This window comes from Tamandua tetradactyla, chromosome X (assembly GCF_023851605.1).
Source record: "Tamandua tetradactyla isolate mTamTet1 chromosome X, mTamTet1.pri, whole genome shotgun sequence".
Classification (NCBI taxonomy): Eukaryota; Metazoa; Chordata; class Mammalia; order Pilosa; family Myrmecophagidae; genus Tamandua; species Tamandua tetradactyla.
In genome coordinates this window covers 109,222,567-109,242,162 of record NC_135353.1, presented here as the reverse complement: position 1 = coordinate 109,242,162, position 19,596 = coordinate 109,222,567, and positions in this window count along the sequence as shown.

Sequence of the window (19,596 nt, the reverse complement as noted above, 5' to 3'; positions counted from 1 at the left end):
ACATGGAAGTTGAAGTTTTAAAATACAGCCCATATCACCTTTTAATCTTTTGTTTGATATACCTTAATCTTAACCTGATCATTTCATTCATATCTCTAATTGAAGTCTTATCTCTTTTTCAGCCTTTTAAACAGTTGCTGTATGGGGTAATGCTGACTTTCATGGCTGCAGAACTCTAGCTCTGAGTCTCAGTTATCACCAAAATACCTGAAGTTCCAGGGAACAACCAGATTATACACAGAGGTCAGCATCTCAGAATTTAGAAATAATAGTTACAACCCTGGAATAGAAGTGACTGCTGCAAGGTCTTGCAACCTAAGAATCTTTACAATAGGTCTTCACCTGATAACCTATGGTCTCAAATTTGATTCACAGAGTTTCACATTATAGTTAGTCCACATTAGTGAGGTTTGATAATATTTGTCTTTTCATTTCTGGATTATTTCATTCAACAAACTTTCCTCAAGGTTCATTCACATAGATGCATGCCTTAGGACTTCATTCCTTCTGGCAGCCACTCAACAGTCCATCATATGTGTGCATTCTTCAGTCATGTACCCTTAGGTCATCTCCATTAATTGAAAATTGCAAACACTGCCACCATAAACACGAGTGTGCAAATGTCCATTCTCAGTTCCTCAAAGTATACACCTAACTATGGGTGGCAGGATCATATGGCAACCCCATCCCTAGATTCCTGTCAAGCCACCACGCTACCCTCCAGAGGGCCTGCTCCTCTCTACTTTCCTCCCAACAGTGCATAGGTACATCTCTCTATCCACATTTTCTCCAGCACTTGTATTTCCCTGTTCATTTTTAAACGGTTTTATTCACACATCATACAATCCAACTTAAGTAAAAAGTAATGGTTCCCAGTATAATCACAAAGCCATGCCTTCACTATCACAACCTATATGAGGACATTTCTATTTCTTTCACAAAGAACTCCATGCCTTTCCCTTATATCCCCCACTTGTTGACATTTAACTTTGGGGTATTGCCTTTATTACCTTCAATGAAAGCATATGAAATGTCACTGTTAATTATAGACCCTGGTATACATTGGTTAAATTTTTCCTGTATACCATCCCATTTTCAATACCTTGCAATGTTGACATTTATTTATTCTATGTCAAGCAAAAGCATTCCCATATTTGTATGTTTAATCATCACCATTGCTCACTCTAAGCATCGCTAAATTATACCATCCTGGTCTTTATCCTTTATCTTTCCTTCTGGTGTCATGCATGCCCTGAGCTCTCTTCTTTCAACCATACTCACACTCAGCTTCATTCAGTGTACTAGTGTACTTACAATATTGTGCTACCATCAAATAATATTGCACTATCCATTTCTGGATCTTTACAATCAGCTTCTTTGAATATACTGCACTCCATCAGCATCAAATGTCTAATCTCTACACTCTTTCTATCTCCTGATAACTTGTGTCCTCAACTTTAACTCTCAAAGTTCACTCATTAATGTTAGCTTATATTAGTGAGACCATACAGTATATGGCCTTTTGTTTCTGGCTAATTTCACTTAGCATAATGTCCTTGTATTAGTCAGGGTTCTCGGGATATACAGAAACAACAATATACATCTGTAAATATGAGATTTAGAAAAGTGTCTTAGGCAACTGTGGGGATGCAAGTGTCCAAAAATCCATAGGGTAGACAACAAAGGTGACAACTCCAATGAAGTGTTTGATGAATCAATCAGGAGACGCTGCTGGCTGAAGAAAAAGTGAAAATTCTCTCTTCTCCCTTATTACTACCTCCTTCCACTACCCATTCCATGTTTCCTTTAGCGTCAGGAAGCACTTCAGCTGGCTATGGTTCTTTGCCTGATGGGGTGAACCAAACCTTCATTCTTGAAGTTTCTGAGCCATTGGTAGTCCTTCCTAGATTGGGTTTTTGCAGTTTTCCATTGACTTTAGGCAATGATGAAACACTGTAGGGGATCTACCGTATTCCAGGAAAACTCTTCTTTATCTTCATCATGTAGTTGCAGTCCTATTTCTTCTTGATAGACAGGATCAATCATCCTAGCCAGCAACATAATCCCCTTTCTTGCCTGCTGAATCAGTAGCATGAGAATCCTAAAGTGGCCAGATTGCAGTCTTAACTTCCAGTTCAATGGAATCATTTTTGTGTCTCCTGGTAGGACCAATATTCTTTTTGGAACTAAGAATTGCATACCAGCAGAGCCTTAGGTTTCAGTGACAGGAAGCAAATTTTTTCTAGTGGATCATTAAGGAGAGAGTGAGTGGTGCCACTTCCATTTCCACCCCTTGATTCCTGGGCCCATGAACCCGGGCAATGGAAGAAGCAACACCATAGCATACATTGATTCAGAGCACACACAGCCTCCTGAGAACATTGACCCAGACTCCTAAGGCATTGCCACCTAGTTGGCAACATAATTGGGTCTTCAAAAGGCCACTACACCATCCTATCCACTCAACTGCCTCTAAATGATGGGGGACAAGGTAAGACAAAAGAATTTCAAGAGCATATGCCCATTCCCACACTTCATTTGCAGTGGAGTGGGTTTCTTGAGCAGAAGCAATGCTATTGTGGACTACAGTGATGGTGGATAAGGCATTCTGTAAGTTCGTGGATGGTAGTTTTGGCAGACACAGTGCATACATGGAAGGCAATCCCATTTCTGGGGTATGTGTCTATTCCAGTTAGAACAAATTGCTGCACCTTCCATGATGGAAGTGGTCTGATGTAATCAACCTGACACCAGGAAGCAGGCTGGTCACTTCAGGAAGTGGTGCCATATTGGGAACTGAGTGTGGGCCTCTGCTGCTGGAAGATTGGGCACTCAGCAGTGGCTATAGACAGATAAACCATGTTGCTGAGGCCATGTATAATTTCCATCCCTACTATCATGCCCACTTTGTTCATAAGCCCATTGAGCAATGGAAAGAGTGGCTGGAGAAAGAGGATGACTGATATTCACAGAACCAATTATCTTATCCACTTGATCATTAAAATTCTTCTCTGCTGAAGTCACTCTCTAGTGAACATTCACATGGGACACAAATATCTTCATGTTTTTCTTGACGTTCAGAAAGGTCTATCCACATCCCTCTTCCCAAAATGACTTTGCCACCAATTTTCCAATCGTGTTCTTTCCAAGTCCTTGGAATGATTTTCCAGCAAAACCATTAGCAACAGATCATGAGACAGTACCAAAAGCACTTTTAGCCATTTCTCCTTATAAGCAAAATGAACAAACAGGTGCATTGCTCAAAGTTCCATCCACTGAGAGGATTTACCCTCACAACTGTCCTTCAGGAACACCTCAGAAATGGGTTATAGTGCTACAGCTGTCCACTTTCAGGGGGTACCATCCTATTGACAAGAACTATCTGTAAACCAGGCCCAGTGTTCTCTTCCTCAGTCAAGTGGGTGTATGGAACTCTCCAAGAGACCGTAGCTCTGGGCTGGGAAAAAGAAGGTAATGTGGCAGAAGTGGAGGCTATGGGCAACTGGGCCACTTCCTCATGTAACTTACTTGTGCTTTCAGGACTTTCTCAAGCCATATCTATTATATTCCATTGCCATTTTATGATGGAGTGCTGCTGTGAGTACCTAAATTTATAGCTTTGTGGGTCAGACACTACCTAGCTCATAATAAGTTGGGTCAGACAATATTTAGCTCATAATAGGTAACTCAGGTTTTATGGTAACTTGTTGGTCCATGTTAAGCATTCAGTCTCTATTAAGACCCAGTAGCACTCTACTCTCACTGTAGCCTGTATTTTATTTATCTGTACAGAATGGTAAGCATTACTCCAAATTCCTAATGGCCTGCATTGTGATAGTACTACAGGGGCCTGCCAAAGTCTCAAGACAGCATCTCTGTTTGCCACTGACATTCCCAGCACCATTGGATCTCCTGGATCATATGATTCAAGTGGTAGAGCATCTTTCACAACAACCTGGACCTGTCACAGAGCCTCTTCCTGTTCCAGTTCCAACTCAATACTAACAGTTTTTCTGGTCACTTGGAAAATAGGCTTGAGTAGTACATCCAAATGAGGAATATGTTGTCTCCAAAATCCAAAGAAATGAACTAGGCAACTAGGCATTATGCCTCTTTTTTGGTCGTGATAAGGGCCAGAAGCAACAGCTTGTCCTTCACCTTAGGAGGGATATCTCAACATGCCTCACACCACTGGACACCTCAGCATTTAACTGAAATGGAAGGAACCTGTATTTTTGTTGGATTTATTTCTCATTCCCTGACACACAAATGCCTTACCAATAAGTCTAGAGTATTTGCTAGTTCTTGCTTGCTAGGTCCAGTCATCATGATATTGTCAATATAAAGGAACAATGTGATGTCTTGTGGGAAGGGAGAAATGATCAAATTATACCTCTGAAGTTGGACATTGAAGGTATACTTCTGGCCTTGCCAGCTGAATACAAACTATTTCTGTTGGTCCTTACTAACAGCTATTGAGAAAAATGCATTAGCCAGATTAATAGCTGTATACCAAGAACCAGGGGGTGTGTTGATTTGCTAAAGCAATGATACCACACCTGGAACAACACCTGCAATTGGAGTCACCACCTGGTTAAGCTTACAGGAATCCGCTGTCATCCTCCAAGACCCATCTGTTTTCCCCACAGGTCAAATAGTAAAGGTGAATGGGGATGTGGTGGGAAACACCACCCCTGCATCCTTCAAGTCCTTAAGAGTGGCACTAATCTCTGCAATCCCTCCAGGAATCCAGTATTGTTTCTGATTTATTATTTTGTTAGATAGGGGCAGTTCTAGTTGCTTCCACTTAGTTTTTCCTACCATAATAGCCCTCACTCCAAGAGTCAGAGAACAAATATGTGGATTCTGCCTGTTGATGAGTATTCCAATTACTATTATGCATTCCAGAACTGGGGAAATAATCACAGAATGAGTCTGGAGACCCACTGGATCAACCGTGAGAAGGACTTGAGCTAAAATTCCATTCTTCACCTGACCTCCATAAACACCTGCTCTGACTGGTGAACCAAAGTGGTATTTTAGGTCCCCTTGAATTAGTTTCACCTCTGAGACAGTCCATAAATAATCTGATCATTTTCATTTCCCAAATACACAGTTACCCTAGCAAAAGGCCATAGCTATTCTTTTCTTTTTTTTTTTTAACATGGGCAGGCACTGGGAATTGAACCTGGTTCCTCTGGCATGGCAGGCAAGCATTCTTGCCTGCTGAGCCACCATGACCCACCCTGCCATAGGTATTCTTGAGGAAGGTTGTGAGGAAGGTTATCAGTGTAAATATTTGGCAGAGTAACAGGGTCTTTTCCTAAGGATACCTAATCTTACCCTCATTCAAGGGTCTTTGGGTCTGTAAACTGTCTCAAGACTGGTGTCCTAGTTTGCTAGCTGCTGGAATGCAATATACCAGAAATGGAATGGCTTTTAACAAGGGGAATTTAATGAGTTGCTAGTTTACAGTTTTAAAGTTGAGAAAATGTCCAATTAAAACAAGTCTATAGAAATGTCCAATCAAAGGTATCCAGGGAAAGATACCTTGGTTCAAGAAGGCCGATGAAGTTCAGGGTTTCTCTCTCAAGTGAGAAGGCACATGGCGAACACAGTCAGGGCTTCTCTCTCAGCTGGAAGGGCACATGGCAAATACGGCATCATGTGCTAGCTTTCTCTCCTGGTTTCCAGTTTCGTGAAGCTCCCCGGGAGGTGTTTTCCTTCTCCATCTCCAAAAGGTCGATGGCTGGTGGACTCTCTGCTTTGTGGTGATGCAACATTCTCTGCTCTCTCTGAATCTCTCATTCTCCAAAATATTTCCTCTTTTATAAGACTCCAATAAACCAATCAAGACCCACCCAAATGGGTGGAGACATGGCATCCCTTAATCCAGTTTAACAACCACTCTTGACTAAATCCCATCATTCAGGGAGATGATCTGATTACATTTTCCAGCATACAGTATTGAATTAGGATTATTCTACCTTTACGAAATGGGATTTATATTAAAACATGGATTTTCTTAGGGGGCATACATCCTTTCAAACCAGCACAACTGGGAATCAATTAAGGGGCTGTGACTCTCTGTTTTTGTAATTCAAGTTAGGCTTCTGTTTACTTGTCCTAGAACTCTTCTGCTTGAGCTCAAACAAGAATTTAGTATGCTTACAGGAAAACTTGGATCTAGATTGTAAGATTTTATAGCAGACATGTTTAGTTCAGAGTGGTAATTGTTATTTCTGGATTTTGAGAGTCTGTTTTATATACATCTAATCATATTCATTTGTTAAATACTATCTTTTCTGTATAACTCCACCATCATCTTTGATCTTTCTATCCCTCTCTTTAGGGGTGTTTGGGTTATGGCCATACTAATATTTTCATGTTGGAAGGGTTTGTCACTAATATGGGGTAGGGAGATTGAACTATCTGTTCTTATAGAGAGGCTGGGCCCTCTAGGTTTCAGAACTTATCTGGTCCAGGGGCACATCTGGAGGTTGTAGGTTTCTGGAAAGTTACCCTAGTACATGGAATCCTTGCCGAATCTTATATATTGCACTAGGCGTTTTTTAGGATTGACTGGAATGGTCTTGGTTGGTGTTTGGCAGGTTATAATAGGTGACAATGTCTAGCTGAACTTGTGTAAGAGTGACCACCACAGTAGTCTCTCGACTCTGTTTGAACTCTCTCTGCCACTGAAACTTTATTAGTTACACTACTTTTCCCCCTTTTGGTTAAGGTGGGATTATTGATCCCATGGTGCAAGGGCCAGATACATCCCTGGGAGTCATCTCCCACATCACCAGAGACACTATTACCCCTGGATGTCATGTCCCATGTAGGGGGTAGGGCAGTGATTTCACTTGCAGAATTGGACTTAGAGAGAGTGAGAACACATCTGAACAACGAAAGTGGTCCCCCAGAGTAACTTTTAGGCATGCCTATAGGTAAGCTAAGCTTCTCTGCTACTACAGAAGCTTCACAAGACTAAACCTCAAGATCAAGGGTATGGTCTATTGATTTGGGTATCCCTAAAGTATCAAGGGATTTCCTGATGGCAAAGTTTAATTGTTCCATATTTTTTCTCCCATCCCTCAAGGGACTTTGCCAATACTTTTTGATTGTCTGCTTAATATATTCTAAGATGTATCCATGCATTACATTAAGCTATACAGGATTAAAAGACCTCTTTCTTATTTTAGACTCTCTATGTTTCAATTGTTCAAATGAGCTATAGAGATATGTTGAGTTAGATTATGTGCTACAGAAAATTTCAGTTCCAGAACAACTAAACCTTTATTTCTTTGGTCGCAAAGATTATGTGTGGTTCTAAAATATAGACATTGTCTTCCTTACCCCTTTGTTCTGAATTACTTTAACCCCAACCTGATCAACTTCATTCTTATCTCTAAATATCTTAGAGCAGCTAGAAGTAAAAAACTAAAATTGTGGAATAAAAGGTAAAACCTAAAATTGTGGAATTATAACCCAAGTCAAACTTTGAAATATGTTCTACAACTAATTGTGGTTCTGTGCTTTGAAATTTATTGCTTTTCTGTATATATATTATTTTTCACAAAAGAGAAGACAAAGAAAGTTGATTGTGATAATAAAACAATTTTAAGCCTTCTAGCCTCCTGTATTCTGGAGCAGGTAGAAATAAATATGTGAGAAGATCATATGGTAGCTGTTCTAGTTTTCTAGCTGCTGGAATGTGATATACCAGAAACAGAATGACTTTTAGAAAGGGGAACTTAACAAATTGTTAGTTTACAGTTCTAAAGCCAAGAAAATGTCCCAATTAAAACAGTTCTATAGAAATGTCCAATCTAAGGCATGCAGGGAAAGATACCTTGGTTCAAGAAGGCCAATGAAGTTCAAGGTTTCTCTCTCAAGTGTAAGGGCACATGGCAAGCATGGTCAGGGTTCCTCTCTCATCTGGAAGGACACATGGTGAACACAGCATCATCTGTTAGCTACTTCTCTCCTGCTTTCCGGTTTCATGAAGCTCCCCGGGAGGCATTTTCCTTCTTCAACTCCAAACGTCGCTGGCTTGTGGAGTCTCTGCTTCATGGTACTGCAATATTCTCTGATCTCTCCAAATCTCTTTCATTCTCCAAAATGTTTCCTCTTTTATAGGACTCGAGAAACTTATCAAGATGCACCCAAATGGGTGGAGACATGTCATCACCTAATCCAGTTTAACAACCACTCTTGATTAAATCACATCTGATTACAGTTTCAAACATACAGTATTGAATAGGGATTATTCTACCTTTATGAAATAAGATTTGGATTAAAACATGGCTTTTCTAGGGTAAATAAATCCTTTCAAACAAGCACAGTGGCCCATGACAAACTCCGGGATCTGTCCTGTAACTACTTGTTGAGGAGTGCTTTGGAAGCTTTTGTTTTTTATTTCTTTGTTTTGTATATATGTTATACTATACAATGAAAAAGTTTTTAAAAAAAGTTAATGGCACTCAACTTTTCATCCAGGCTATGTTAGTACAACTTTTGGGTGACCCAAATATGCCAGGGGCCCATTATTCCCCAATTCCCAATGCTTGTGACACAGGCAAAAGGAAGCCACTCTGATTACCTTGCTGCAGTTGTAGCATCACTGGTCCCTTTACCTGTATTCACAGGGTTCTTGTGGTTCAAAAGTTACTAATTTGGCAGGAGCAGGAGTTGGAGCATATGTTCAGGCTGTGAAATGAGGCTGGTGAAGGCCTGATACACTCTACATGTCTCTTTGTTTCTGTCTTGATCAGTGAGCATCTCCAATACTTTGCAGAAAACCTAGAATGGTTCACTTATAGCATTCCCTGTGCAGAACTGGCATTTTCTTTGTGACTGTGCAATGGAGAGGAACCTGCTGAGTTTTAAAATCCATAAGAAAATCAAATTTTGTTCTCAAATCCCAAACATCAGTAAACAGGGTTCATAGCATTTAGAATCAACTTACATAATTCAGGTAGGGGTAATTTGGCTCCAGATAGGTTGGCTACCACCAGGTGTTTCCCATAAGTGGGCAGCCCCAAGTAGGTTGTCCAATAGCTAATGAATATCCTGTTTCAGGAATAATAATCATCCATACAGCCCTTAATTCACCCAATTGGCTGCCTTGCATAGTCCCAGTTTTCCACTACATAGTGTCTATACCAGGTTGCACAGCTACTGCTTCCACATAGAAAACTGGTCTTAAAATGTCATGCATCTTTGTGCTTAAAGGATTGCTGTTGAAAATGCTTCACTGTAGTAGATAAGCTTTCCATTTCATTAATGTGCTCAATTTTGCACTTCCTGAGTGAGGCTTAGTAGCAGTGTTCTATATCCATCTCTATATGGGGATGGCTGGTCTCAATTTCACAGGGCATTTCTGAGTTAGTCCCTTATCTTGCAGTAAGGCATTAAAGGCAGCACACGGTTGTTTGTCTAAGGAAGAGTAGCACAGTTTGATTCCTTTCTAGAACTGAGCCCAAAAGCTGATAGAAATGCACTTTGTCTGTTGTTTTTCCACAAACCACACCCAAAACCTAAGTCGATATTGGCCATTTCTGGATCCATCCCATGTAAAGGCTGAGATAATAGGATATCCCATTTGGCTTTTTCAAATGAAGCCTGTTAGGAGGTATCCCATTCCCAGGACAGTGTTTCCTAATCAAAACATAGACAGGTTTTAATATTTGGGCTAAGTGAGGAACAAATATTTTCCAATACCCCAAGAATTTGTTAGGGCAGCCAAAGAATTACCCATCCCAGATTCTCAAAGTGAAGCAAAAATTAACTGAGGCTTCTTTTATTTCTGCAAAAAAGTTACTGATTAACATGACGATGTAATGAGTTATAATTTTTCCACTTAGCCAAATTGCTAAGAGACTATAGCAGATGATTAGACCATGTAAATAGTGTTATGGGAGCTTGATAAAAATCTTTTGTCCCTCTTCACAGGTGAAGACAAAAACAGACTGACTTGCCCTATTTAAGGGAATACTAAAGAGCTGAGTGTTGTTCCTTGTAGGAAAGAGGCATCCTTGGAACTACTGCATTCAAAGGGGGTGTAACTCCACCTCTTATCTCCCAAACTCCTTCTTTTTTCTCCTTTTCATCTTTTGGTCAGAATCAACATTCTCTTCTAGTGAGCTGGTTTCAAGCTTAACAAACCTCTGCTCCTTGGACAGCTTAGTCCATGGTTCAACTAATACTGTAGGAAGCAGGCTTTGCAGCAGACAGACCTCTCCCCCCTTCTTCTTCTGATTCAGCTGCCTGTTCTGTGGAAGATCCCCAAACCCCCACCCCTAGACTTCAGGAATGGGTGAAACTGCAAATAGGCAAGAAAAGACACATTCCTGGGATAGGGGCCCCTCTCCTAGCCTCCAGGTATGGGTGAAACTGCAAGTAGGCAAGATAAGACCTTCCTGGGATGGGGACTCCTCCCTTAATGGTTCATATGCTTCTGTAACCCAGCTTTGCACCCTTCTCAACTTAAACTAGCCAATTGTCTACCTTGTCTTTAACATGTTATCCTGTCTATAAAAACTGATGTTAACCTTTTGTTCTGGGCTCAGATTTTCAGAGGCTACTCAGCTAAGCCCTATGGCCATAGAAAATAAATCGTACTTTCTGAAACTTTGGAGCCTCGGCCCAGTTTGTTTTATCTCTGTATAACATTCCAGGAAGCTTAAAGCCTTGTCTTTTTTGTGTGTGCAAGACAATACTGCATTTGGCTACCCATCAATATCTTCAGTTTTAGCTCCAGTAGCTATTAGATCTTTCCACATTCGTTTACACAACACCTAATTTGAATTATCATGTCTCCTCTGGGTGTGACCCATAGCTCTAACCCCAGCTCTCCTTCATTATAGGCAATCTGTCTGTCCCAGGTGTGAAATCATTTGAGCAGCCTGGGAGATGGACTGTCCTATAAGTGGACTGAGAATGGGTACCAAAGTCCCATACTTTTTATTAGAATGTAGAATTATCTCATCAATTCCTGTGGTATAAATTATACTTGTTAGGTCAGGAGAACAGGGAAGGTCACCATGACTTGAGCTGTGCAAAACGTGCCGCCCCTTCCAGACATCACCTGACCCCCTTGCTTAAAAACTGCCTGCATCAAGACCCAGGCACGGACTCACCACCCCCTACCTTGGGTTCTGTGAGCTCTGCCCAGGAGTGCAGAAATAAATCTCTTCACTCTAAGGTTTCTTTGTCTGCCTTTTATCTCTTTTGCCTCCAAAACCTTTCAATACTATCTGGTCCAATGGCACCCAATATGTAAATAACATGCTTCATACCTAGCCCTCTTAATGTGCCTTGTGGTTCAGCAATGGTGTTCCAATAAGGATGTTGATGGGCATAATCCCCCTCATTAGACGACACCTCCTTACACTGGCATATGAGGCAATTAAGTAGCATATTTATCTCCATTTTAAGAGCTAACAAATATATGCCTTGATGCAGAGAAGGATGGGTGGTGAAAGAGGACAATTTACTCATTTAATGCCCTGACTGACAGCAGTATACACTGCTGACCCACAATACAGTAGCCAATTTGATAAAAGCTCTTTAGGTTGTGCCTATTCTAAGTCCCAATCTCTCATAATTCACGGGCAGTAAAATCTCACATTGTAACAAGGATTTTTTGCTCTGTGTGTGCAGTTGGGGCTGGGGCCACATCAGCAGCATCATCCCCATCTGCATGGGGGCTCTGTTGGGCTGGGACATTCTCTGAGTTAATCTTACATTGGACCAGACAGTAAACAGATTTACACCCTTCATCCTCCTTCTCCCAGTCAGACTAGGACTTATCATCTGAAGAAAAATTCACTGGGTCCCAAACTTTGGGATCCCATTGGGGGAAATTAGAATACACTTTGCTAGAGCCTTAGATAATTTCTACCCCTGTACCCCAGGATAATGACATGCTAATGTTGACAAATTTGCATCTACTTGTCATAGCCTCCCATTAAAGCATATTTCAACCCCACTTTGGCTACCCACATATCACTAACTTAAATTCCTCATCCAGGCTGTGAACTGCCAATTTTGCCTTCTGGGAATATTCTTTGACTGATCACATGGCCTTCAAAAGCAGCCAAGCTACATCAGCAGTGGCCTGGTGGCTTTCCTTGTCCTTATAAAATCCCACCTGTCATGTGGCCTGTTGCAGGAGGTCTATTTGTCCAGCCGGGGAGTCATAAGCCTCTGCATACTCCTCAGTGTTCCCAATTCATCTAAATGAGTAGCCACCCATTCCCACATGGATGTTGCAAGCCATCATGAATTGCCCCTGGGGAGTCTCCATTCCCAATACATATGCCTTTTATGGCCAGCAGCTCTTTGATCTCCTAGCTGGCTCACAAAATGTTCCAACTCAGCTCAAGCCTGAGACCAAAGAACACACCAGGCAAAGTGTTCCCTATGAGTTTAATATGGGACTTAATAGCAGAAGATGGCTCTTTACTGATGGTGGCCAGTTGGGAAATGGACAGTGGTTTCCCCCCCAAAAAAGAGGGAGGAGAGTACCTAATATAACAGAAACTTCCAAGACCTGGCCACAAAGAAATTTCAGCTTAGTTTCATGAAAGTTGATTACTAATAGTGGCTAGGCTCAATGACCTTCAATGTCTGTGTTCTGGTCACATAGGCCACTGCATGCTCAAGCCCCCACCCTTTTTCCTAAGGGAGGAGTGTTCCAACCCCTGGGCTGCCACATCAGGCTTGTGACTACTCTGTATTTCTTCACTTATCTGTCCTGGTGGTTGAGTAATAGATGGGATCACTCTTTGAGAATTCAGCCCTACTTTTAGTCTTGATTATTGTTTTTCCTCCTCTTCCCACTGAGTAAGACATATCATCAGCTCTATTTTCAAAAATACACCCCAAATGCAATCACTTCTTATCACTTTTATTTTCCCTATCTTAATCCAAATCACTATCATCTCTTGTCTAGACACATATAGCAGTTTCCTTATTGATTTTCCTGTTTCCACTCTTGTCCCACTATAATCCATTCTGCACCTGCAGCAGAATTATTCTTAAAGATATAAGGTAGATCATGACCCTTCTACTCAAAATATTCCAGGGGCTTCTCATATTACTTAGAATAATACACAGACTCTTTAATATGGCTTAAATGGTCCTATATGATCTGACCCCTGCTTACATTTTCAACTCCATCTCCTTCTACTCTCCTTTTCAGGCACTCCCCTTCAGCCTCACTGACCTCATTGATGTTCTACAAAGATAAAATTTACTTAGGGCCCCTGAAACATTTTCCCCAAAGACTTTCCACAATCATCCCTCTTGGTCCTCCCCTGTTTTATTTTTCTTCTTAATCATTATTACCAGCTGACATATATTTTTTTTTGTCTGATATGAGGACAGGGACTTTGTTCATCTTGTTCACTGTTATCCAATGCCTAGCACAGACCTTGGTATTTAATACATATTCCAGGTCCAGAATCTGTCCTGACCCCTTGGAAATGTATTCTTGTGACTCACTTTCTGCCTTTTTGGACATTGGCTCCCACATGGTTCTTGACTTTGATTATTTCATAGGTTTAAGTGCCCTCCATTGTCACATGTGAGGAACTCTTTCCTCTAGCTCCAAGACATGAACAGCCCTATGCTGACTTGTGTAGTATAGGCCTATCTGGTAATAAGCTATGAGATAAGAAAATCCCAGATTACTCAGATCCATGTGTTTATGATTCTGAATAGAAAGAAGTCATGAAAACCAAAATAAGTTCTCCATTCCAATGCCTGAAAATGAGGATATCCCACTATACATCCTCCTTGCTACTAAGGAGGGAATGTGAAACTGAATGGAAATTAATACATTACTCAAATGAAAGAGACAAACAAAAAAAGACAAGTGAAAAGTTAGGAGAAAATATTTGCAGCATAATATGCAAAGTATTCACATCCAAAAATACATCAAGATCTCCTATAAATTCATAAAGCAAGAAAGCAATCCAATAGAAAAGTGGTCAAAGGATATTATTCACAGAAAAGGACTTACCAATGAGCTACACACTGATAAAATTCTAGATCATTATTAAACCTCGCAAATGTAACCAAGGAAATATAAATTAAAATAATAAAGAGAAGCCAGTTTTTATTGGGAACTTGGTCAAAATTAAAAACATTAATAATACAAAGTGTTGAGGAAGATTTGTGAAAACAGATACACAACTGGTAAAAGTACATATTGGTATAGCTACTTTGGAAAGCAATTTGGCAGAGCCTATCAGCGCTGGCCAGTGAAATGTAAGGGAAATTTATTTGGTGGGGCTTTGTGGAAATGTGTGTGTCTGAGATAGACTATGAGTATGTGTTTATGTGTGTGTGTGTGTGTGTGTGTGTGTTTGGAGAGAAGGAGTGGACCAAGATGGCACATATAATTTTGCCTTTGTACTTATTCTTTCTTCCTTAAAATGTGTGATACTTGGATCTGCAGCAGTTATCTTATTTCTTACTATGAGAGAAAAGTAAAAAGAATCAGTGATCTTATCCTGGCATTCTTGAGCCACTGCTCCAGCCCTGGACTGGAGTACATCTATGCACTTTTTATAATAGAAGAAAAATAAGATCCTATCATATTTGAAACCTCTATCTTTTTGTATCTTCTATTATATACAGCCAAACATAATTCCCAAATGATATACCTTGTTTCCTAACATGCTATTTTATAAAAATGTCATTAATGGATAATACATTTTTTAAATAGGTAATGCATGCATTTTGTTCAAAATCTGAAGTTTACAAAAATTTGCATGATGCTAAGTGTACACCCCTTGAACCCTAACCACCCATTTCCCCTCTCCAATGACAATGTTATCAGTTTCTTTCACGTATATGTAGATATATACACACACACACACACACATACTAATGAGGTCATATTGTATATTTTGTTTCTCTCTTTTCTCCAACAAGTCTGCACTATATACACTGTTTCATATCTTGCTTTTTTGCTTAATATAAGAATGACTTTAAAATGTCCAAGTGTGAGGACTTTTGAAATCATTTTTTGTTATTGATTATCTTAGTTGTATGGTGGTAAAAGAAATTGGCTGAAGAAAAACAAATTACTTGGTATCTATAGAGACTCAATTTATGGACACCATCCAATTTTTGTAAATGTTTCATTAGTACTAGAGAGGAATGGTTATTCTCTATTTGCTTGGTGCAGAGTCTTCTACATATCCATTTGATAAAGCTTGCTATTTCCTGTTCAAATCTTCCATATCATTACTAATTGTTTTTCTGCTTGATCTATCAGCAATTTAGAGGAAGGGAGTAAAAATCTCTCATTATGAATGTGGATATATACATTTATCCTTCTAGTTCTATCATTTTTGCCTTTTCAAAATAAGTTATTTACAGATTACATAGTTTTAATGATCCTATTTTCCACTGTCTGTACATTTTTTCATCATATGGTAACCTTTTACAAATTTTTAATATTTTTATCCCTACCCATCTGCTACATCAACTTTATTTTTCTTATTATTTGTTTAATATGTTATTTTTTACTTTCATTTTTTAGTGTCTTGATCTTCTTTCTTTTTTTCTCCATATTATTTTTTAGAGAAGTTGCAAGTTTACAGAAAAAAATCATGCAGAATACATAATTCCCATATACCCCCCTCAAACATGCCGTTTTACCTATTATTAACACTTTGAAGTAGTGTGGTATCTTTGTTACAATTGATGAGAGAATACAAAAATTTTACTGTTAACCAATGTCCATAGTTTACATTAAGATTCACTGTGTTGCACAGTCCTATGACTTTTAAAATTTTTTATTCTAGTAACATACACACAGCCTAAAATTTCCCCCCTTTAACCACATTGAATAATACAACTCAGTAGTGTCAATCACATTCACAATGTTGTGCTACTGTGACCACAATCAATTACCAAAATTTTTTTATTGCCTCAAGCAGAAAGTACACCAGTTAAACATTAACTCATCACTCTCTACACTGACTCAGACCCTTGTAAACTCTATTATAAATTCTGACACAAAGCTTATACACTCTGTGCTTTTATGTCTTGCTTATTTCACTCAAGATGATGTCTTCAAGGTAATCTATGTTGTTACATGTATCAAAACTTCACTCTTTTTTAAGGCCAAAAACATTCTGTTCCATATATCATATTTATTAATCCATTAACCTACTAATGAACACTTGGATTACTTCCATCTTTTTCTGATTGTAAATAATGATGTTAAGAACATTGGTTTGCAAATATCTCTTCTAGTCCCTGCTTTCAATTCTTTTGGGTATATATTCTTTTGAGTTTTTATTGCAATTAGTTCATATCAGTGAAATCATGTAATATTTATCCTTTTGTATCTGTCTTATTTCACTCAGTACAATGTACCCAAAGTTCATCCATGTTCTCACATGCATCAGGACTTCATTCTTTTTATGGCTGAATAATATTTCATTACATATTATTTATCCATTCATTGGTTAATGGGCACTTGGGTTGCATCAATCTTTGAGTTGTTGTGAATAACACTGCTCTGGACATCAATGTGCAACCCTGTTTTCAGTTCTTCTGTGTATAAACCTAGTAGGGGGATTGCCAGATCAAGTGATAATTGTATACTAACCTTCCTGAGAAACTGCCAAACTGTCTTCCAAAGCAGGTACACCATGGTACATTCCCACCAGCAATGAATGAATGTTCCTCTATCTCTACATCCTCTCCAACACTTGTAGTTTGCTGTGTTTTTCTTAAATAGTAGCCCTTCTAGTAGGTGTGAAATGATAATTCACTGAGGTTTGGTTTTACATTTCCTTAATAGCAAGTAATGTTCAGCATATTTTCATGTTATTTTGTAAATTCTTTAGAGAGATGCCTATTCAAGTCTTTTGCCCATGTTCAAATTGGCTTGTTTGTCTTTTTTTGTCATTGAGTTCTAGGATTTCTTTATATTCTATATATTAAATCCTTATCAGATATGTGGCTTCCAAATATTTTCCCTCAATGAATAGCTTGTCTTTTTATTTTCATGACAAAGTTTGTGGCTCATGAAACTTTTTAATTTTAATGAGGTTCCATTTATCTGTTTTTTTCTTTTGTTACTTGTTCTTGAGGTATAAAATCTAAGAACCATTGCCTAACACAATAACCTGAAGATGCTTCCCTACATTTTTTCCAGTAGTTTTATAGTCCTGGTTCTTATACTTAGCTCTTCAACCAATTTTGAGTTAATTTTTTAATAGATTTTATTCAGATATTTACACACATCATTCAATCCATCCCAAGTGTACAATCAATGGCTTTTAGTATAATCAGATAATTCTACATTTATCACCACAATCAATTTTAGAACATTTTCATTGCTACAAAAATTAAAATCTCATACCCTTTGTCATGGTCAGGTTCATGGGTCAACTTGGCCAGGTGGTGGTACCTATTTGTCTGGTTGGGCAAATCCTAGCCTGTCTTTTGCTATGAGGACATTTCATAGAATTAGATCATGATCACATCGGCTACATCTACAGCTGATCCCATTTGTATTCAGCCAGGGGGCAAGTCTTCTTTAATGAGTGATGCTTGATCTAATCGCTGGAAGCATTTTAAGGAGGATTCAGAAGAGACAGACTCTCTTCTTGCTTCGGCATTCAGAAGAGACAGACTTTCTTCCTACTTTAGCCAGCAAGCTTCTCCTGTGGAGTTCATCCAGACCCTTGATTGGAATCATCATCAGCTTCACAGCCTGTCCTACAGATTTTGGACTCTATGTTCCCATAGTTCCATGAGACACTTTTATAAATTTTATATTTATGAATATTTCCTGTTAATTCAATTTCTCTAGAGAACCCTAACTAATACACCCCTTAACAGTCACCTCTCAGTCCCTCTATCCTTCCCCAGCTACACATGACCACTAATCTAATTCTTTCACTATAGATTTATTTGCATATGCATTTTATATAAATGGACACATGCAATATATAGTACTTTTTATTTGGTTTCTTTCACTTAGCATAATGGTTTTTCATTAGGGAATTTATAGATGTACAGAAAAATCATGTAAAAATACAGTGTTCCCATGTAACCTCATGTGATTGACACTTTGCATTTACTTGGTAACATTTTTGCAATTGATGAAAATTGTGAAAACATTACTGTTAATTATAGTCTATAGTTAACATTAGGTGGATTTTTCCTATATGCCACCCTATTATTAATACCTTGCAATAGTGTCATACATTTGTTGAATTCATGAAAGAACATTCTTACAGTTGTACTATTAACCCCAGTACATCATTCACAGAAGGGTTTACTGTATTATGCATTCTTGTGTTTTATGCTTTAACCTTCATTCTAGTAGCATACATGACCAAAATCTCCCCTTTCAACCACATAATTACAAACATAATTCAGTAATGTTAATTACACTCACAATAATGTGTCACAACCACCACTATCCATTTCCAAACATTTACAGTCAACCCAAAGAGAAATTTCACAAAAATTGAGCATCAAATCCCCATTCTCACCTCCATTTTGTCCCCCAATAATGTATATTCTATATTCTAACTATGAATTTGCTTATTGCAATTAGTCCATATCAGAGAGATCATAAAATATTTATCCTTTTGTATCTGGCTTATCTCACCCAACATGATATCCTCAAGGCTCATTTATGTTCTTGCATATATCAGGAATTCATTTCTTCTTACAGCTGAGTAATATTCCATGGTATATACATACCACATTTTGTTCATCCATCCAACTTTTTATGGACACCAGTTTTTTCCATTTTCTGGGATTTGTGAATAATGCTGCTGTGAATATCGGTGTACAAATGCCTGAGTCCCTGCTTTCTGGTTTCTGGGTACATTCCTATTAGGTGAATTGCTGGATCATATCTTTACTTAACTTTTTGAGGAACTGTGAAACTGGTTCTACAAGTGCTACATCATTTTACATTCCCAACAGCAATGAATGAGAGTTCCTATTTCTCTAATCCTCTCCAACAACTTGTAATTTTCTGTATTTTTGAATAATGACCCTAATTCATTGTGATTTTGATTTGCATTTCCCTAATAACTACAGACATTGGCCACTTTTTTCATATGCTTTTCAGTCATTTGTTTTCCCTTTTTGGGAAATGTCTGCTCAAGATTTTTGCTCATATTTGTTGGGTTGTTTGACTTTTTATTGTTGAGTTATAAGATTTCTTCATGTATCCTGCATATTTAACCCTTATTGGATATGTTGTTTCCAAATATTTTCTCCCACTGAGTAGAGTAGTTAGTCTTTTCATTTCCATACAAAGTCCTTTGATGACCGAAAGTTTTTTTTAATTTTAGGAGGTCTCATTTATCTATTTTTTAATTAATTTTAACAAATAATTTAAATAATAATTTTATTTTACAAGGCCAGGCTCTGGGAATCAAACCTAAATCTCCAGCACAGCAGGTGAGAATTCTGCCACTGAGCCACCACTGCATACCTTATCTATTTTTTTTTATTGATTGTGCTTCACGTGTAACATCTAAAAAACAACTGTCTACCACAAGATCTTGGGGTTGTTTTTACATTTTGTTCTAG